The 17,656-nt window shown below is 39.8% G+C and overlaps 1 protein-coding gene and 1 non-coding gene across 2 annotated transcripts in view; one reads left to right on the top strand and one right to left on the bottom strand.

The window, feature by feature from the left end:
- Positions 1-17,656, bottom strand: part of LOC126235320 (retinal guanylyl cyclase 2) — a 456,575-nt gene that overhangs the window by 209,005 nt on the left and 229,914 nt on the right. The gene's annotated exons all lie outside the window — the stretch shown is intronic.
- On the top strand, positions 13,135-13,205 carry Trnag-gcc (transfer RNA glycine (anticodon GCC)). Its single transcript has one exon. It is a non-coding gene; the product is annotated as a tRNA-Gly (tRNA).

The raw sequence follows: 17,656 nt of genomic DNA, 5'->3' as shown, positions 1-17,656 counted from the left end.
ATTGTTTTGTATTACAAAAAATGTGAAGGCCTATATGTCAACATCAGCCCAAGGTTGTGGAACCCGCCAGCCACGTAAATTACTCTAAATTTCCCTGAGAACTTCAGACTCGGTAAAATCTGATGATGACAATCTGAAAGAACTCCTGATAGACACGTTTATACTCGCTGGTGCTAATAAGGGGTTTTAAGCCCAATTAATTAGTGAAGGGCCGGCCGTTGTGGCCGAGCGGTTCTAGGCGCTTCAGTCTGGAACCGCGCCACCGCTACGCTCGCAGGTTCGAGTCCTGCCTCGGGCATGGATGTGTCTTTGGTTAGTTACGTTCAAGTAGTTCTAAGTTCTTGGGGCTGATGACCTCAGATGTTAAGTCCCATAGTGCTCAGAGCCATTTGAACCAGTTAGTAAAGGTGACAGCGATGAGCGGGAGAAGGAAGCTGTGACGTTTTAGTGATGCTGATATGATGAGAGTGAATGAAAACGTAGAACGTGGGTGCCCGCTTCTCTGGAATCACACCAAGGTAGTCGCCGAGCACACGGTCCTGTCGGGTGAACGGATCACCACAAACAAATCATGTTGCTCTTGTCTAAACAAATCATATTGCTCCCGACTCTGTGAGACACTAACGAGGTGTCCGAGATTCAGGTACTTCCTTTTGTGTTGTGTGGTACTCAGGAACTTCTGCCGCCAGCCCTTCCACCCCCGCTGCCCAAACACAGGTGGTGAAAAATTCTTCCGCTGTCAGGGCAAATACGCGACGAGAATCTGATCAAAAACAGTGAACGTTAACGTGGGGTGTACACACTCTCTCCGGCTTTATGATGAACCCTGCTAGGGACACTTCCAAAGTGGTGTCCGAGTATCTATGGAGAAATAGCAACCCATTCTCCGTCAAGAGTCATAACTGGAGAAGACAGTGACGTTGGACGATGGGGTTTGGAGCGAAGACGACGTTCTTAACGCATCGCAAAGGTGTTCCACCGGGTGTCATAATAACAGCTGAAATAACACCTGTGATGGTTTTCTTAACGTTCACTCCATGCAACATGTATTCCTAGTGTCTGACATATGATTCTTGATATCGAATCCTGTTGACGAAAAACGGTACTACTCAAACTGGCAGGAACAGTATATACTGCAAGGTCAATAGCGGTAGCTTACTTAGCTATCACGACATTAAAGCTACTAAAATTATCTTCAATAAAATTATGTGAGAGGAAAATAAAACCAGTTGAAAAACGTGTATGGAGACCTGTTCGCTGATAAAAGTGTAGTGGAAAGAAAAATTCGGCGTATGGCCGTCAAACAATTGGTAACGGAATTTGGTATTTTACTCTTTTTACTTAACGAGGTGTGTTTCACTGTATCATAAATCACCTTGGGGGAATGTCGGGATGGTGCCTTGAATATGCTCTATTCGCTTCTTCATTGACCATTTAGGAAATGCCGAGGGCCTGTGAGGACTCCGCTGTTGACGAAATGTTCAGCTCCAACCTTCCTTCTTTCTTCTCTTTTAATTCTTTCTTTTAAGTAAAACGTAAGATCGTCTCTTTTGCTTGGTAGTAATTTCCATCGTTTACAGCGCTACCGTTGATAGTACGTACTTTAGGAATATTCTCGTAACGTTTGTCCTTTCGTTGGGAGGTTTAATTGAACAGAGCAATGTTTCCATATTTCATCCGAAATTAAACGCGCGACTGCCTGGCTGCGACATTTATGTGCATAAAAAGACTGTGAAAGACGTATCTGCAATAAACGTGTTGACGCAGGATGACAGATTTCCTGTCGCAGCCAATATCCTCAAGTGTCGCGTACCCTTCTAATCAAAGTGATCGTGCACGCCAACAGGCAAGGAGGTCTTAAATCGGAGTGAAATACGTGGAAGGTTGTGCAACGGTCCTCTGCTTTTCGATTTACGAGGTAATATCGTTTTACCGTAATGGAACAACAAAAATCAAATTCACAAATTTCTCGACAAATGAATGCTAATTGTGAAGGAATTACGACGACGTTATTCATCCTCACGCACTTTAGGTCCAGCAGCGCTGGAGTCCTAAATCACATTTGCAGCCTGAGCAATAAAGATCACTTTTGAGCTAGCTGCTGTAACTACACGTTCTACAGTAGCTCTTCGGGCATTCCTCACCGCTTTTTCCTCAGTCACACAGATGCCATCCTCCCGTTACGCTATCATGGCGCTTTTACCTGTATATTCCAATAAGAAGCACGGCCATATCCAATATCTATAGACTTCTACGCTAGACCTGTGATGCGGGCTAACACGCAAAAATAGCATTTTAGAGAAATTTTCAAATCAAAAGAATGTAACACAACATTTAAGGTTTATTATTAATTAGTTCTGTAATATTTGCTATACGATTTACAATTTAATGAACAGATAATATTAAAAAACGAAAAGAATTGAAATTACTAAGACATTAAACACAATTTATCACCATCGCTGTGAACAACATTACTTAACAAAAAAAAAAAAAAAAAAAAAAACAGAAGTTCAAGATGCACGTCCATGCAAAAAAACTGACAAGTGCGAATAGTACTTTCGCACTGAGGGTTCCGCACAAATTTAATTATGTGTATCCATTCTGGGAATCGACCATCTCGACTATTTTTGCCTATTATCGACATTGATACTGGCAAGATATCTATCCCAGGAATTCCAAGATTTTAGAGAATGTTCCAATTTCAGTAATGTAAATGTGACATTAAGTCATGAAGGTGGGGAGCGAACATTATTATAACAATCAGCAGTTATCCATTCAGGATGACTGGGTCGCAGTGGCAAAAGTGAAACATAAGGCAGGGAATGATTTTATTTCTCATATGACGCGTTGTATGTGAAACAAAGATTTGCAGACTACTCTTCAAATAGTATTTTAACGCCATATCTATTTGCAGTAATCGCTCCTGGATGTCTGATGAATAATTCCGGAACGCTTTATAGTAGCAATAAAGTCATTCCTTGCCTGATGTTTGACTTTTATCATTGCGACCCTGGCAGCCTTGACTGCAGATATACTGATTGTTTCATTTTAAGTTTGACGTCGGACAATAAATGACAAAAGAAAAAATTTTTCCGTGTGATATACTTTTAGATTAACAATTTTCGGATTTTTTCCCGTTATTTGTACTGTGAAACCATACTTCTTGCCAAATTTCATCGTTGTAGATCCACGGGAAGTGCCATACAGGTTTAGATGAGTCAGTTTGCCAGTATCAAAACTTGTGGTATAAATGACCGTCCCTTGGCCTGTATTGACATAGAAGCTAAAGTTTATTATACGGCCAAGGGACTACCGACTTAATAAGTGACACAAATTTCAACTTGACACGTACACTCGTTCCTGAGAAACAAGGGGTCTTAACAGACGGACTGTTGGACGGACAGATTGACAATCTGATAATAAACGACAAATTTTTTAACGTAACTGCAGATTTACAGTTTTCGACTTTTTGCCTTTGGTTGTGCCATGAAACCTTGCTTCATGCCAAATTTCATGATTGTTGGTCGACAGGAAGTACTCTGCAGATTTTCATAAGTGAGTCTGGGTTCAAAATGGTTCAAATGCCTCTGAGCAATATGGGAATTAACTTCTGAGGTCATCAGTCCCCATAACTTAGAACTAGTTAAACCTAACTAACCTAAGGACATCACACACATCCATGCCCGAGGCAGGATTCGAACCTGCGACCGTAGTGGTCGCGCAGTTCCAGACTGTAGCGCTAAGAACCGCTCGGTCACCCAGGCCGGCAAGTGAGTCTGGGAGTTTTAAAACATGTGGCATAAATGTTCACATCTTTAGATTGTATTGACTTGGAAGTTCCAGTTTTTTTACATCAACAAGGGTCCATAGACCTGAGAATACTGAGCCGTGGCGCCATTAAGTTAGTAGACTGTTCTGTCTGGCGCCACTAGCTCTAGGGTAGCATCGACTATCCCTCCTGCGGCCCCGTTGCCAATATCTGTGAGGAAGAGTTGGTATCTGTGTGTTGGTCCTCAGAAGCTCTTTGCTTCGCTGGCCCGAGGCCAGGAAGCACCTAGTTTGGGCATTGGCGGTAGCGTCGTGACAAGAGGTGGTCACGAGGTCCGAGCGGCCGAAGCCACGAGCTGCGCAAGGAGGTCCTGCGCAGAGATAAAGATACCGGAGTACTTCACTGGGGGGAGCGTCGACTACAAGCAGCGCGCGTCGGTTGGTGGGCGACGTTTGTGTCGGACGACCGCTTGTGGCCTGGCTGACCCCTTCTACTTGGCTGTCTTCGGCACCACTCAGCAACCGCCGCGATGCAAATGGATCCATGGAGCTGCTTGCTGATAAAGGGGAGTGACGTTCTGTAATCCTCGTGGTGATTGGTGTCATTGTCTACCCGACCTCTTAATTATTTCCTGGTTTGTACCTGCCCGTCAGAGTTTTACTCGGGTGGCTCTTTGGTCGTAAATATAGGCCGTAGTAATCTACTAAGACACTGGTTGTCTTTTAAAAATTTGCCCCGTTACTATATTTCCTTTCTTTCTTATTTTCTGGTTTGTAACGACCCTCAGAGGTTTACTCGGTCGGTTCTTTGGTCGTAAATATAGACCGTAGTATTGTACTAGACACTAGTTGCCGTTTGAAAATTCCTGATATTACATTGTTCTTCCTTTCTAGTTTACACCCTATCATTAATGTTTTAATGAATCAGCTCCTGGTCTTAAATACAGTCGGAACAATTGTACCAAGACAAAGGGTGCCGTTAAACAAGATTTAGATATTAATCGGTTTAATTCCTTGACTGTAATTGTATTTGAGATGATTTGAACTACCTGTTGTAGTAAGCTGTGCGTTCCTGTCTTTGAAAGACATTGATGTATTTTTAACTGGTTCAAAAATGGTTCAAATCGCTCTGAGCACTATGGGACTTATCATCTTAGGTCATCAGTCCCCCAGAACTACTTAAACCTAACTAACCTAAGAACATCACACACATCCACGCCCGAGGCAGGATTCGAACCTGCGACCGTAACAGCTGCGCGGTTCCGGACTGAAGCGCCTAGAACCGCTCTGCCACCGCGGCCGGCTTTTTAACTGGATCTGGTGGCCGGCAGCTGTGACCGAGCGGTTCTAGGCGCTTCAGTCCGGAACCGCGCAGCTGTTACGGTCGCAGGTTCGAATCCTGCCTCGGGCGTGGATGTGTGTGATGTCCTTCGGTTAGTTAGGTTTAAGTAGTTCCAAGTCTAGGGGACTGATGACCTCAGATGTTAAGCTCCATAGTGCTCAGAGCCATTAACTGAATCTTGTGGTTCCGCCGAGTGAGTTCTCTTGTAATAAGTGCCCATACGTAATATTTTAAAACGTTACTTCAGAGCGGCCTTCATAACTGAGAAGCAATTTGACTTTTGACATATTAACAGCCATCTGTCATCAGGGTTTTAGTCGGAATGAGGTTGTTAAAAGCGACGGGTTGAGATCCAGTCGCACTTTGGTTGCTGATTGAAATGAAAAGGTTCCTCGGTTTGAAGCAAGCCTTATCATTGTCATAATTGTTTCCTAATTTGTTTAACCTTTAAGCATAGGCGCGCATCTTAACCCCGAACCTTGCGAAAAAGAAGAAGAAGAGTTACGTCATCTGTTTGAGTAACTGAAATACTCTTGTCATCAATATTACTTATATGTTTTCATGTGTTGCAGAAGGGCATTTACTAAGAGAAACCGTGTCCAGCGCGGTAGGAAACACAGCTGTTTCAGCCGATAACGGGCGGGCTGCAGGTCCGGGCCCTTGTAATTATTGTGATGTTTTTCTTGTTTTGATTTCTCTTGTAAAAGCTTATTCATTTCACAAATTTGTTAATTTGTAAAGAAAACAAATTTATGATTATATATTGTTAAACAAACAGGTTGTGTGAAACGAAAGTTGCATTCGTGGCTCCTCCCACGTTTTCCTTAATACCAGTAAATACCATGTCTCAAATGGGACATAAATTTGAGCGTTCATACGTCCACCCGTTCCTGAGAGAAGGGGTTTTCAACAGCTAGACAGACTGACACAGATAGACAGACAGATAGACAAACAGACAACAAAGCGATACTCTAAGGGTTCGGTTGTTACCGACTGTAGCACGGAACCCTAAAAACAGGTAAACATGTTTGTCAGAGAAATGCAAGACAATTATAGGAATGCAACAATCAAGCTAACTTTTCTTATATTAAATTCAAATGCAATGATTTTTCGCAATAGTCCTTTATGGAATATTCCATGAAATTTTGTAATTTTAGACAGATCACCTCAATGTCCTGGCACAATATTTTAGTTGACAACCATTAAGCCATATTGAGTTCAATGTTTCGCATCACGTCTCTTTACGGAATAAAGTTACATGGAAATGGCTTTCCCCAGTTGCAGGAGCTGGAAAATACGCGTCTGGAGGCAGAAATTATAAAACATTTTAGTGTCCCTGGTTTTCATGATATGAGGAATTGAAAAAATCGGATTTAGGACAAATCGAATGCATCTCAAACTTCCAAAATCTGGTTAAACCTTGTTTTCGAAGTCTTAAAGATTTTGCCATCTGAAGTTGCACTGATTTAACTGGGCACCACTGGGAATTTGAAGTGAGGGAATGCGGGATCTGGGATGTGGATGATGACTTAGTTCATATCAGCTGTCCACTGAAAAACCCAGCCTAAAAAAAACTCATGCAAAATAATGAAGTCTACTTCTCTTTACCACCAAGGGTTAAAATTAAACAAGGAAGATAAATTTTATTATGATGAATTTTTACGTCGAATTTAAAACTGTGCTTTCTATCGACACTAGTTGTCAGTAAAGCATTATTCACTGAAAGCAGCTTACGGTTGTGATATGAGTTTCTTTATTCAAGTGCATTAGGTTTGTGGCACACGTTTTCATCATCTTCTGACTGTAATTTATTTCAACGAATGCAGGAGTTTCTGCAAGTACGGTAGATCTTTGTTTGTTTGCTCCTCATTATGGTGGATCTACGCTTCATCTGTACAGTAACTGTACAATATTTCTGACATTCTGAAAATATTAGTGGCAACAATCGATGATGACAACCATTAAATTTAAATTCAGCCAACCGCCTAAAAAAGATCCTGTAATGATATCAGTTATGATTGCGTTGTATAGCATTGTTTAGCCGGTTTGTTGCGAGTGTAGAGGAAGAAAGTGGGTGCTAGTGTCATGCACAAAACGATAGTTACTTTGTTACCAAATCAGCTTTTTTATAGTTAACTCTGGCTTCGTTTTGTTGTATTTTACGGACTGTAAGACACTATGGACTATAAGATGCACCTTAATTTTTAACCAATTTTTTAAAAAACTACTTTGTTATCATTTTCATTATTATAATCCAAAGCCAGACTAAATAATTCTTAGTTTATAAAACAGAAATGACCTCTAAAATACTTGAAAATCTTCATCTGAACTTTCATCTTCTTCTTCTTCGTCGTGATCGTTGCCTCTTCGTATTAAGATGATCTTCACTGCCATGAAGAGCGTTACTTATGCCACACTTCTTGAAAGATTCTCTCACTCTAGACCACGACTGTTTTATCCAATGACACACTTGTTTGATTGTACGTCGTTTTAAAGCTCCCTTCGGCGTGAAATCATGTTGGGTATCATCCATCAACCATTTGTTCCATTCCTCTTTCATATCGCTTTAAATGGTTTATTTATCGATACATCAAGAGCTTGAAATTGTGAAGTAAGTCTTCCCAGTACAATAGCAAGCTCTGTATTCCCCTGACTCAATTCCTCTTTCACAGAATTTTTCAAATAGTTACTACACTGATCTAGCTCAAGAAGAGAACTCTTTTTCAATAAAGCACCTTTCCTTCTCTGCCACACTCTGTTAATTCGTAACTTCATATCAGCCTCGTCCATCCAACCCTCGTCATGTTCGTGAACAACAGCAACAGGCGGTATTTAAAAAGATTTTGACATTGCTTTGCGCTTCAAAATGATCACTGGATTAAATTACTACCGTCAGCACAACATGAAAGGACAACAGTGCATATTTTCATGTCCATTCCTTTTTATAATTGCCGTTTTAGCACCTTGCGTGGGAACAGTTCCGTTATTCGGCACAAAATGTCAAAGGAATTTCGTCCATATTCGTAAGGCTTCATTCCACTGTGGTTTCCTTTCGATGTTGGATAGTAAAGAGATGGAAACATAATAGTCTCTTCATACTGGCGTGGTATTTTCGGAGATATTTTGGTTTTGGTTCGCACGCTAAGTCCATGACGTTTCATAAATCTGTAGCACAAACCAACTCTGTTTTATTATTACTATTAGTATTTGTGGATGTGGTCGAACACAAAGTATTAACAGTTTCACGGCTTCCAATTTCTGCCAGTAAGGAGTGCAGAAATCAGTGAGTAACGAAAAGTGAGTATTGTGCACACACCGAAGCCGCTTATGAGTGTGGAAATCGGCTTGGACCATTGGCTGCTGCATCCATGAGGATAGTAACGTCAAAGATAGTATTTTGAGATGTTTTAAACCGTGTAGAGTTACGAAATTTTGGGCGATTCAGATTCCACTGTAGTATTCTAATCATAAACCAGGAGGCCATAAATATAACTTTCCTGTTTTCTGTTAAAACATACCATGAGGAATGCAACGAACAGCACATTGTTGAGTACATATATTTTGTTTAAAATTATAAATATATGAAGAAACAATATGTGTGTTGGTTTAAATGCCCTGGTGCCGTAGTTAGAACTGACTGCGAGAAAAAAACTAAAATGCACAGTTGCACATTACACCATCAATCAGAATTTTGTTCACGCAGTCGTCCTTAAAAGAGAACTTGTACATTTAAAAAACTGTATAGACTATGTCCGTTTGAAGTAAATCGATCAAGTACCTTTTGAGAATTATGGTAACAACGTTTACCTATTAAATCCTACTTTTACTCATAGGTATTATATGTATTTAAAAGTATATAAGTTATACCGTCAAAATTTTATTAGGGCATTGTGTGATAACTCGAAGTGAAACGATAAAGTACTTTTCGAGATTTGCGCTAAAAAAGGTTCCTCATTATATATTGTATTACTTATTTATGTATAATATATATTTAAACAAATGTAGCCTATGTCCAGCCGAAAGCATAGTGAAGTATCATGTAGAAATTTAAAGTAAATCTGGCAAGAACTTTTTGAAAATTTTGTAGCAGCATCTTTTTTTTAAACTGTGTAGCCCTTTCTTGTCCGAATGCTTATTAGAGTAACGTATCAGACATTTAAGTATTTTTTAGTAACAACGTGTTGACATTATACAGTAGTGTCCATATATTTAGATGTATTAAAAATATATATTCTATGTCCGTCCAGCTGTTAATCAGATTTCTCTGCCTCGTGATGACTGGGTGTTGTGTGATGTCCTTAGGTTAGTTAGGTTTAACTAGTTCTAAGTTCTAGGGGACTGATGACCATAGATGTTAAGTCCCATAGTTCTCAGAGCCATTTCAACCATTTTTGTTAATCAGAGTACTATGTAAAAATATGAACTAAATCGTCCAAGAACTTTTCGAGATTTTCGCTAAAAACGTTTCGCCTGTTTATAATGGTCTATGTTCGTCCTAATGTTTTTAGAGAGTTGTGTATAAATTTTAAGTGAACTGGTTATCATTTCGAGATTTTTACCAACAATGGTTGCCCTAATATATAAGACAATGTTGCATATGTCTATCTGTACGTTTATTAGAGTATCGCGTAAAAAATTGAATAAATCGGTCTAGCACTTTTCGAGATCTTCACATAGTAGTATAAAATATAATAAAGTTGGAGAAGCTGTCACAGTTTGTTACTATTCTAGTTCTTAACTGATTGCGGGACACCGGCACTTCTAGAATTTCTATACAAATGTTTTGCAACTGACGTATTTTTCTGATCTGCAATTTCTAGCAAGCTATGCTAAAGCGATGTACTTTAGTGGTACCGATGGAAGCAAATCATACAACATATTTTATTGCATTTATTATTAAATGTTAGGTATCTATGGGTCTTTAAAAGTGGGGATGACGGCAGTTTGTCCCGTCGCCACAACGGAACCGAGCACCAGAGCCTGGGGTGAAAGTGGGCATTTCCAACTTTGTGCGAGGTGTTTTGCATCTTCCTTGAAGTGCATAATGTGACAGTTATAACGACAGGTCCTTCAACTGACGTACTATACATGGAAAAAACGCTGAAACTACATATTTCAGAACTCTTGTTAACCCTCTAACGGTAATTATGGGGTTGGATCCGACCCCGGCGAGTCTGTTTTGTTTATAACTCTCCACTCCCTTTTCTGAGAGCGCTGTGGTTCCAGCTACCCTACCAGTCAGTCGTCCCGAGAACGCCGAGGAGGCCGCGTCAGTCTGGTGAGTGACCTGCAGCTACCCTCTCTATCCGAAACCTACATTACCCGCGCTCGGGTTGGATCCGACCCCACCTTACTATTTACGTCACACTTATTAATTTTTTTTTGTGGGGAGGATTCAACCCCATATTGATGTTTTTATTACATCTAAGTTTTGTTTTCTCTTCCAGTATCTTACTAAAATGGCGCATCAACTCCTTCGAACTCCTGAGGAGATATACAATGAGTTTCTCCGACAGGAGGCTGAGTCAGAGGATGGCGACAATATCGATGCAGAAAACTGTTCAAAACCGAGGATGATGTATTATCTAATACTGATGACGCGGATGATGTATTTCATTGTGCGGCAGGAGCAGTCGAGTTTGATAATTCTCAGTCAGATGTAGATGACGAGAGAAATTTTGAGCTCGGTAAAGACTTAAGAGACAATATGGACCAACAAACTCATCCATTCAAAATTTTCTAGGACACCAGCGTCAAATATTATTACTCATCTCGCTGGTCCACGTGGGGAAGCAACGGGGGCCACTAGTGAATTGGAAATATTTTTATTATTTATAGATTCGAAAATTATAGAAAAAATTGTTTTGTACACAAATCTTGAAATCTAGAAATCTAGGCAAAAGTACAATACGGTCCAGTGGTTTCATTCACAAACAGAGAGCGTTGAAATAAAAGGGTTGATGGACCTTCTCTTCATGAGTGGTGTCCTAAAAAATTCTATGCTCAGTGTAGATGAGGTGTTCTCAGCAACCTATGGACCTCTGGTATTCTGTTGGTGCAAGAAAAGGTTTGCATTTCTTCTAGAAAACCTCCGCTTCGATGATAAAGCCACCAGAGAGGCCAGAAAAATCAACGACAAATTTGTGGCTTTCAGAGATATGTGGGACATGTTTGAATATAACAGTGAAAAAAATTATAGTGCATCTGAATAGGTCACAGCAGATGAGACTTTACTGAGTTTTCGGGGTGCCTGTCCATTCAAAACGTATATCCTATCGAAACCCGACAAATATGGGTTGAAAATAATGTCACTATGCGACGCAAGGACATTCTATGTTTTGCGTGGCATTCCATACACTGGCAAGGACAACAGAATAAAGAGGAGACCTGGAGATTTTCCTTTACCTGCCCAGTATGTTTTGCGCCTGACGGAATCTATCAGGGGTTCTAACAGAAACATTACAGCGGACAATTGGTTCTCCTCACTGGAGGTGACTGACGCCCTCCTCTAAAAGAAACTCACATTTGTAGGTACATTGAGGAGGAACAAACTGCAAATACCACCATCAATGCTGCTTTCCGCTCCAGAAGGCTGTTCAACATTTATGTATCAGGACGACAACACTTTGGTGTCATTCTCTCCAAATAAAAATAAAAATGTTTCACTGATACCGTCTATGCACTTCTCTGGAGAGACAAATGAGAAATCAAATAAGCCTGAAATTGTGGAGTTATACAATCTAACTAAAGGAGGGGTCGATGTATTAGATATGCTTTGCCACAGCAGGACCACAAAAAGAAAATCGTGAAGATGGCCCATGCGGTACTTTTATGCTGTTTTAGACATCGCTGCTATAAATAGTTTTATCATTTACAAAAGCAATAGCAAAATGGACAGCTTTTCAAATGACGCGAGAATATCATTTCTCAAAAATCTTGCGCTCTCTTTGACAAAACCTCTTACGGAAAAGAGGTTGAATAACACACATCTTCCCCGTGAGCTCCGTTTGTCTATTGGAAAACTTAAAAAAAAAGAACCAATCGAATTAGACAAGCCTACCCAAGCACAGTCACTAAAGAAAATAAGATGTGATTTTTGTGACAGATCAAAAGATAGGAAGGGGAATGCTTTTTGTAGTAAGTGTAATCGTTCTATATGTGGGGAGCATAAAGTTATTATATGCCCTGGCTGTAGAGAAACTGAGATGTGATCAGTTGTGCCAAATATGTGTTTTCAGGGCTGTATGTGATCGTTTCCAGGATAACATTATACATTTATTATTTGTTCCCATTACATTATGTGTACAAAGACATTTATTATTGAGAACTTTATATTTCGAAACTGCTGACACTGTAATTATTTTCTACAATTAGTAAGAGATGTTTTTCATTTAGTACCTATCTTTAGAATTTCTAAAGCACTCAAGTTCCTAGTTAATGACTGAATCTATTGATTTTTACTGTGTTTTCAACAATTTTATAGAGAATATTTCTATTAAGGTATTTTTTGTAATCAAGTCCCTATTTTTTTCCAAAGTACTTTATATTCTTACTTATTGACTATAAAAATAAAAAAACTTGTTTTTATAACATATATTATATGTGTTTAATTGATAATAAAACTTTTTTCCATTATTCATTTTTTATTTTACCCCGAAAAATCGATATTTGGAGGGTGGGGAAATTTCACCTTACTGTTAGAGGGTTAATAAATATTTTCTTCTTGTTTTCAGGTATGGCTTTCACGACATAAACTCTGTGTACACCTAATTGTTGTAGATCACTTAGTGGTCAAGCAGGAACAAAGGAAACTTTGTCTGAACGTGAGATTTGATGTAATCAAGAGGAATATTTATAACGACTTTACCATTATTATTTGATTACCTCTTACAAATGGGAACTTACAAGGTACCATAACTAATTGCACAGTTCTCCACCTGCAGCTAGTGTTGTGGACCACTGAAATGTACAGTGGGAAAATGAATAAGTGAGTAGTGCAGGAAACAATTCAAACTGCAGAAGTAGCATCGGTGGTTCAGTGGTAGAATGCTCGCCTGCCACGCGGGCGGCCCGGGTTCGATTCCCGGCCGATGCAATATTTTTTATTATAATTTGTATTTGTTAATAGTTCGCTGGGACAATAAATAGAAAAGCTGTAATACAACACGCGGGTTTTCCGATGAATATTACGAAGGCATCTCCCTACAGTTGGAAAGTGGTGGCAGCGAGCGACCTGGCACACCCACGCCATCTGTCTGCCACCCTCCGCTACTACTTCGACTGGCGAGCTTGGCGTGCAGCTCCGCTTGTACACACAGGACGCGTTGATTATTTCGGGCCTAAAGGACGGCATCATGAGCACTGCGACTGTTGATAAATACAAATGAATCGTATTATTACATTCTTGGTGTTGGTGTAGAGCACAGGCGCCCATCCAAATTTGGATAATACAAGATAAAACAATATAGAACTGAAATATGTTGCACAGTAAACTAAATAGGCAAGCCTCAGCTTTCAATTATCTTTGTATTGATTGTAAACACAGCACATCAATAACATGCATAACATCTTTCGGTGAACTGACAAAGTAAATGTAATGTGCAGTGAAGAGAACACGCAACAAGTAGCAGAATGCAGCACTTTTCGATTGTGTTTACCTTGAAAGTACATTTTATTCTTACAATTTCATGTTTTTGACAGTGCCTTTTCCGGAAAACCAATTTTATCATCAGCAAAAGACGAAACATAACTTCCTTTGCACTTGGGCTGGTACTGGAAAGAGGTGCTTATGTTCTACATTACAACTGGTAATCTAATTGCACAGTTCTCCACCTGCAGCTAGTGTTGTGGACCACTGAAATGTATAGTGGGAAAATGAATAAGTGAGTAGTGCAGTAAAATATTTTATTTTTGCGTGCCAAAGTTCACACGTGCACCGTGGACAAAGGCCCATTCTGTTATTTGGCTTTGCTCAGTCCTTTCCCGGAAGAATCAGGAAGAGCGAAACATTTCATTTAGCATTGCGGTGCGGCATTCTTCGCTCAGCACAAATATCCGAGTTCGGCAGAATCGTGATGTCAGCGCTGTTTCCTCTTCGCTGTTTGTTCGTCGTGTGAAGGACGTTCACAGGTCCCGTGGCTGCACGAAGAGAGCAGTCTACCGATCTATCGTCACAATCATTTAAAATGTAGAATGACAGAAGAGAGGGATGAGAATTCTCAATTAGCATAAGCGACGGGTACTGGATGTTTGCTATGAAACAACATTTAGAGTACCATACAGAAAGAATTTAAAGACTTAGTTGACAATGAAAGAGCAAGAAATGACAACGATCAACAGAAGGGATTCATTGTTCTGTACGTCGATAAATACTTTATGCTAAATTTGCGGGCATGGAGCACACGAAGAAACTGGTGGTGCACATAGATTTCTGAAGTCGCACGCGTTATCCCGTTGTAAGTTGCAACAGATTTAAGTGTAAATGAACGAAAAGTTTGGAGACGTCATATACAAGGTGTATCAAAAAGAATCATCCGATTTGGCACGTCTACATTTCTGAAACTATAGACAATGATTTTTTTATGAACGGAAAACTTGAAAAAAATTTTCACACCTTTTCATATGTGTTCAATATGCGTCCCATGAGGTGCACGGCATATGTCAATGTGGTATTCAAATTGTTCCCACATGTCTTGAGTTACAGCTTCCACAGCTGCTGTTAAGCGGTGTCTCAGTTCATTCATTGTTGTTGGTAACGGAGACGCATAAACAGAGTCTTTTATAAACTCCCACAAGAATTAATCACATACATCAGGTCCGGTGACTATGGAGGCCAGTAATGCAAGGTTGAATCATTTGGTCCAGTGCGACCGATCCATCGTTCAGTAATCCTTTGATTTAAAAATTCCCCATTTCCAGATGCCAATGTGGCGGTGCCCCACCCTGTTGCTAATTAAGTCGTTCGAATCAGCCTCGAACTGTCGAAAAAGAAATTTGTCAAGCATATCGAGATAAGTGCTTCCTATAACAGTGTTCTCAGCTTAGAAAAATGAACCATACACCTTTTCCCGTGAAACTGCACAAAACACATTAAATTTCGGAGAGTTCCTCTCGCTTTGTACAACTTCATGTGGTTGTTCCGTATCCCATATTCTCACATTCTGTTCACCTTTCAATTTAAATGGAATGTTGCCTCGTCACTAAACACTAAGCTCGGAAGAAAGCTGCCATCCTCCATCTTGCCAAGAACGAAATTACAGAACTCCACACGTTATTGTTCGTCACCTTCAAGAAAACTTGCAGTAGCTGAATTTTGTATGGTTTCATGTGTAAATGTCGACGCAACACGCGCCAGACGGACATAGACGGTATGTCGAACTGCATGGCGAATGGATTTCTGTGGTCTCCTTGTGCGAGTATGAAGGATGTGTTCGACGTCTGTGTCAGACACTCCGCGACGGCCCGGCGATTTGTCTTGACACAAATAACCTATTTCTCGGAATTGTTGAAGCCTTCGTGTAGTGTTTTGTGCTGTAGGAGGATCCACACCGTACCTAGTACGAAAGTCACGCTGAACGGTTATTACTGACCCGCAATGCACAAAACGTAGAACACAAATAGCTTTCTGTTGTTCCGACACTATTTTTACTAGATCTGAAGAGGGCGAATACTGCTGCTACCTAACGGGAACCATGTAGAACTAAAGAGTTTGTTCTTTCCAACAGTACGTTGTTCACGCACATATCTCAAATAATACAATAGTTATGATTTTTTAAAAATCGGATCATTCTTTTTGATATACGCTGTATTACTGTCAAGTACGTTGGTTAAGTCAGAAGACCTGCTAGGAACGATTTTTCGATTTAACTCTTTCAAGGGCAGTGGCTATCACCAGGCATTATCTCTTTCAAGGGCGGTGGTTATCAATGTTAGCCACCTATTTTACGACACCTGTGACCGAATGGGGGCAGCAGTTGTCACTACGAGCCACACTGTTACTTGAGGGAGTTCTTCCTAGATGGCACGGCATTGGATACCACGCATTTTGCTTTCCTATTGCTTGTACAGCACAATTCGTTTGTTGCCTTGCAGCAGTTTTGTGCCGTTTAGTTGGTGGACGTTTTGAAGAACAAATCTGGCACATATATACTACTTTCATTTCCAAGTAAGTATTTTAATACGTAAATTTAGTTTATGCTAATGACCTTCAGTACAATAGTTACGTGAAACAAGTTTATTCATTTCATATTTTTGTTACTTTAATCCAGGTTAGCGCTGCTGACCACCGCGCAACTGGGATACAGCTTTCATTGAGTATGGCTAGGAGGTGTCTTAGTGATGATGAAATACGAAAACTACTTTTCGAGGACCTTCCATCAGACTCAGATAGTGAAATAAGTTTGTTTGAAGATTCTGACATTGATCCTACATATGAACCTGACTGTGATGATATTGTGTTATCATGATCTGAAGAGAGTGGCAATGAAGCAGATGATAATTTACCAGAAAATAATCATCACTTTTGCAATAATAAACAACCTTGCATGGCTAAAATTCCATCAAATGATGATTCTTCAGCCTCTGAATCACTTTCTCTGTCCATGCCTAGACGTTTGAGCCAAAATTTCAGAGTTGAAGAACTGCCTAATTTTTTGGAAAAAATTGACCCTACAGCTTTTTTTTACAGAGATGTCAAATCCATCACCACATAAAATATTTTGTGAATTTTTTAGTGATGGAATGCTAAAACATATTACATTTCACACCAATTTGTACGCCACACAAAAAGGAAAGCCTTTCATCCCAACTACTGAAGATAAGTGTTTTCTTAGGCATAAATTTATTTATGAGTATCAAAAAATTACCAAGTTATCGAGTTTATTGGTCTTCATCTCCAGGTTTAAATGAGTCATATATATGCGACTTGATGACTGTAAAACGATTCAGTTTTCTCCTCAGTCGTATCCATTCAAATGACAACTCGATTATGCCTAAAAGGGGACAGGCCAATTTTGACAAGCTTTTTAAAATAAGGCCTGTTGTTGAAATGTTGAATAAAAGGTTTGCACAATGCTATCAGCCTCATCGAAAAGTAGCAATTGATGAATCAATGGTGAAATTTAAAGGCAGAAGCTCAATGAAGCAATACATGAGGGACAAGCCTGTGAAAAGAGGCTACTAAATATGGATGCTGTGTGATGAATCTGCATATAATTTGAAGTTCCAAATCTATACTGGAAGATCAGCTACAGAGAAGTTTAAACTGATACTGGGTGCACAGGCATATCAGATTTATGTGAAGAACTTTATGGCAAAAATCATATTGTTTTCATGGATAATTTCTTCACATCTTATAATCATTTTCTCGTACTAAAAGCGCAGAAAACATCTGCAGTTGGCACTGTGAACCCTACACGTAAATTCCTCCCAAAACTAAAGGAAGATAAAAAGATGAAACGAGGGGACTTTGACAGCAGAGTCAGCAATCATGGTGTAGCATTTTACAAGTGGATGGGCAAACGAGCTGTGAATTTGATCTCTACTATG

The sequence above is a fragment of the Schistocerca nitens genome, chromosome 2, assembly GCF_023898315.1.
Source record: "Schistocerca nitens isolate TAMUIC-IGC-003100 chromosome 2, iqSchNite1.1, whole genome shotgun sequence".
In the NCBI taxonomy this organism is placed as follows: Eukaryota; Metazoa; Arthropoda; class Insecta; order Orthoptera; family Acrididae; genus Schistocerca; species Schistocerca nitens.
This window is presented reverse-complemented; position numbering and strand designations above follow the sequence as displayed.